The sequence below is a fragment of the Saccostrea cucullata genome, unplaced genomic scaffold (assembly GCF_032062105.1).
Source record: "Saccostrea cucullata isolate Sc308-1 unplaced genomic scaffold, CSIRO_AGI_Scuc_v1 ctg23529, whole genome shotgun sequence".
Taxonomy (NCBI): Eukaryota; Metazoa; Mollusca; class Bivalvia; order Ostreida; family Ostreidae; genus Saccostrea; species Saccostrea cuccullata.
In genome coordinates, this window is record NW_026931446.1 from 646 (window position 1) to 4,760 (window position 4,115).

Sequence of the window (4,115 nt, forward strand, 5' to 3'; positions counted from 1 at the left end):
CACTAGATATTCGCATTTAAAAATCTGAAGCGTGTCCAAGATGGCGGCGGTCTCCGTAAACTCCGCCATTATAGGGAAAAGAGTACCAATTATTTTCCCATAGAACTCTATACAAACCTTTTGCCCTCTAAGTAATTTACTAATTCCCGTTCAAACAAATCACTGGTATTATTTGAAAGTTCGTTCTAAGCACTTATCAAAAACACGAAAAAAAATATACTGTTCCGCGGCGTTTATAGGTCAAATTTGCAGTTATTTAGAACTTACAGAGATCGGCAGTAAATGACACCCTGCCAAAAATATCAATCCCCACTCCTACAATCTCCCCTGGTATTTCTAGAATTTTTGTAATATTCCCACATTCCATCATTTATTTCAAACATTAATATTTTTACTTTAAAATGAAAATATTTACATACCTCAATTCAGCCAATCAGGTAAAGCCTACCCGTTTATTACTCTGCTTCATCTTGTTCAACCAGGAAATGATGTCAAAATCTGGGTCTTTGGTGCTCTTTTTCCTATACTTACATATTTACCTATCCCAGAATTAGTCAATTTTGTAATTTTCAAAGACCTTATACTTACCAACATACATGTATGAAATTTGAGGCCTGTCACTTCAGTGTCTTGGAATCTGTGGCCATCTTAATGAATGTCCCCTCCCTGCTGCAGGTGCTTTTCCAAAGAGTGAAAAACTTTCATTCCTGTGATGAAATCTGGATACAGTTGTCACTGTAATGAATAAAATATTTATAAAATAACATGATTTTGTTTTTTGATGTTAATAAAATGATATAAAGTCATAATTGTGTCAATTTTTTCATAGGGGTGGAATCTACCCAGAATAAAGAAAAAAGGTCCAAAATTTGATAAATCATAATTAATTAAGCAAAATTAAAAGGTTTTAAAAAGACTGATATAGAAATTTTCTTATGCTTATGAAAAGTAAATTGTTTGAGACTCTGATATACTAAATGATTCTTATCTAACCCCTCCTGTTGCTTAAGTATATACAAAAAAGTTTCCCCACCCCCCAGTGAAAGACACTTAGAGAAATAGCAGGTGCCCCCTATTATATTTGTTTACAATTAATTCAGACAAGAGAAAATTAATACTTTTGATAACAAATCAAAGTGCAGTGTCTGATAGTCTTATACAGTACAACCATAATCTACATTATTGAATTTCATGCTTTAAAAAGGGGAAATCAGATTAATTTGTAAAAAATTAAGAAATGCAATAATTGACTTAAAACCCCAAAATGTACACCACAATAAGAGGCTGAAAAGTTAATAAATGAAAAATTTACCTGCAATGTACAGAAATCTGTCCGACAAAATATATCGGGTGGGTAGCGAGTCTCCATCTTCTTCTTATATAGAGAAAATGCCCCCTGCCGATCAGATACCAAGCTCTCCCGGGTCCAGGAAGCTGAAATATGAAAGTCCTCTATAGTCTTTAAATGAAAATAAATCAATAAAGTTAGTCAAATTAAGCATAAATCATAAAGAAAACAGCAATATTTTTCAAGTTTTCTGAAAAATTACCAAATTACATATCTTCTACATGGCCGAATGTTTAAAAATGGATCCGTCAAGGGTGGAATACATGTTTTACAATTTTACATGTAATTACATGTAAATATTAGAAAAGTCAAATGTGATACATGCAGTAATGCCATTCCAATAATTCAAGAAAACAAAATCAGAAGCCTAAGGTCACAATAATTAAGATTATATCATGTTGAAATTCTACATATTTGGTTAGGTAGTCTAAGGGAAGTAACTCTAAGTACAAAAACTGGAAAGCAGTAGAAAATGAGTTGCAGAGAGTCACCCTGATGGAACTACAAAGAGCAAAAAGAGGGAAAACACATACCTTTGTGTAGCTACAATATAGAGACAACCAAACTACAAACTGATCCCCCCGCAGTCAAAGGGAGGCAATCCAGAGGATCACATACACTACCGACATGATACGTCAAGACAGAAAATGACCTCCTTTCACATGAACACCACGAAACGCACTTTTAAGGGCCGAATAAATTATTCGAAAAGATACCAAACGTGCAGACGTATAAGAAACTAAACAAAAATTAACACCAGGCCACCATCCTACACTTCCAAAAGTACACATATATAGCAAATCATATAAATACACAATTACATGTACATGTAAAATACATACATAAATTTATGAATACATACAAACATTTATTATGAGATCAATCTGATACATTTTCTTAACTTACCTTTCTCCTATGGCCAAGTCAACTACACATTGTTTTACCAATTTCCCTCCTCTGTACCCCCCCCCCCCCCCCCCCCCCCAATCTCTACAAAAGACCCAAAATCACCTCTAACCCTAATTCCACAGATAAATAATTCAAATTTTTGCTAATTTTTCTCTCGAAATGTCTTCAATATTCAAATAAATTGCTAAAAATAACTTTTCATGACTTTCACTTCACTTTACTTATTAAAAAATGGGGTCTCTATAGGGAAAAGAGTACCAATTATTTTCCCATAGAACTCTATACAAACCTTTTGCCCTCTAAGTAATTTACTAATTCCCGTTCAAACAAATCACTGGTATTATTTGAAAGTTCGTTCTAAGCACTTATCAAAAACACGAAAAAAAATATACTGTTCCGCGGCGTTTATAGGTCAAATTTGCAGTTATTTAGAACTTACAGAGATCGGCAGTAAATGACACCCTGCCAAAAATATCAATCCCCACTCCTACAATCTCCCCTGGTATTTCTAGAATTTTTGTAATATTCCCACATTCCATCATTTATTTCAAACATTAATATTTTTACTTTAAAATGAAAATATTTACATACCTCAATTCAGCCAATCAGGTAAAGCCTACCCATTTATTACTCTGCTTCATCTTGTTCAACCAGGAAATGATGTCAAAATCTGGGTCTTTGGTGCTCTTTTTCCTTAAGCAAGTCGGGTTCTAGAAGGTCAGCTGAGCGTTTAGATGAACGAAACTTCTACCAGAAAGATTTATGAAATGTAAAGGATTCTTTAGATTGCTACATCGCAATTACCTTGCATTTAGTATAGTTTTAATATGAGGTTTCCTCAAACTTCTATTGGAATTGCTTTTGTCTGCATCTCATAGTAGAATACAACATGACTACAAGTGGAAATATGATGACTACAGTCTTTTGTTTTGCACCAGGGAAAACTTATCCTAAACCATGGTTTTAAGTAATAGCTTTCAAGAAACTTGCCTGACTTAATATTCACTATGTTTCTGAAGTATTACTTGACTTCTGCTTATTTTACCTCGCAGGCTTATGACATATTAAATGAATAGAAAAGACAAAAATAAGAAAAACATTTTTTTTTAAAAGATTGTTTATCAAAGTTAATATTAATATTCTTGTAATAAATGCAAGTTATTGAACATGAAGAGTATTAGATTCCTTGACCGTCGGAGGCGAGTGATTTTTTTTTTCAGTGAAACATTCCAGTCTTTTCGTGAACGTGTAACTCATCTCCACTTTGGGGGTAAACAGGATACAAAATTCGTGGAAAATCTTACCGAATTCACAGCTTTAGTGTTACTTGGCCGTATACGATATAATATTTGTATAATGTGATAAATATACTTTCTTACGCTCGAAATTCCGGTTATAAGAACATACATTTCTAATTTTCATTGAAGCTATCAGATCCATTAAATAGATCAAACATTTCAAAGGAATAGCGTGAACAACTACTTGTGACGTTTGGCACGAAATAATGTATCATGGCCGACTTCAGTAGTAGACAAATGGCGACAATAGTGCAGAAATATATAACATTGGCATGCCTGTATATGGTTTTGCATGGAATAAAAAGTTGAATACATATCGAATAAAGGAAAGAAAACAGTAAGGAATAGCGTGAACAACTACTTGTGACGTTTGGCACGAAATAATGTATCATGGCCGACTTCAGTAGTAGACAAATGGCGACAATAGTGCAGAAATATATAACATTGGCATGCCTGTATATGGTTTTGCATGGAATAAAAAGTTGAATACATATCGAATAAAGGAAAGAAAACAGTATCATCTGTTCATCACTAATAGATTATCTATATTAACCAGAAGT

At 33.4% G+C, this 4,115-nt stretch overlaps 1 long non-coding RNA gene across 1 annotated transcript; it reads right to left on the bottom strand.

The window, feature by feature from the left end:
- Nucleotides 1-565: 565 nt before the first annotated feature.
- On the bottom strand, nt 566-2,956 carry LOC134232642 (uncharacterized). Its single transcript, XR_009984819.1, has 3 exons — nt 2,849-2,956; nt 1,313-1,434; nt 566-735 (listed from the first exon to the last, which is right to left on the bottom strand). It is a non-coding gene; the product is annotated as an uncharacterized LOC134232642 (long non-coding RNA).
- Between the last annotated feature and the right edge of the window lie 1,159 nt (nt 2,957-4,115).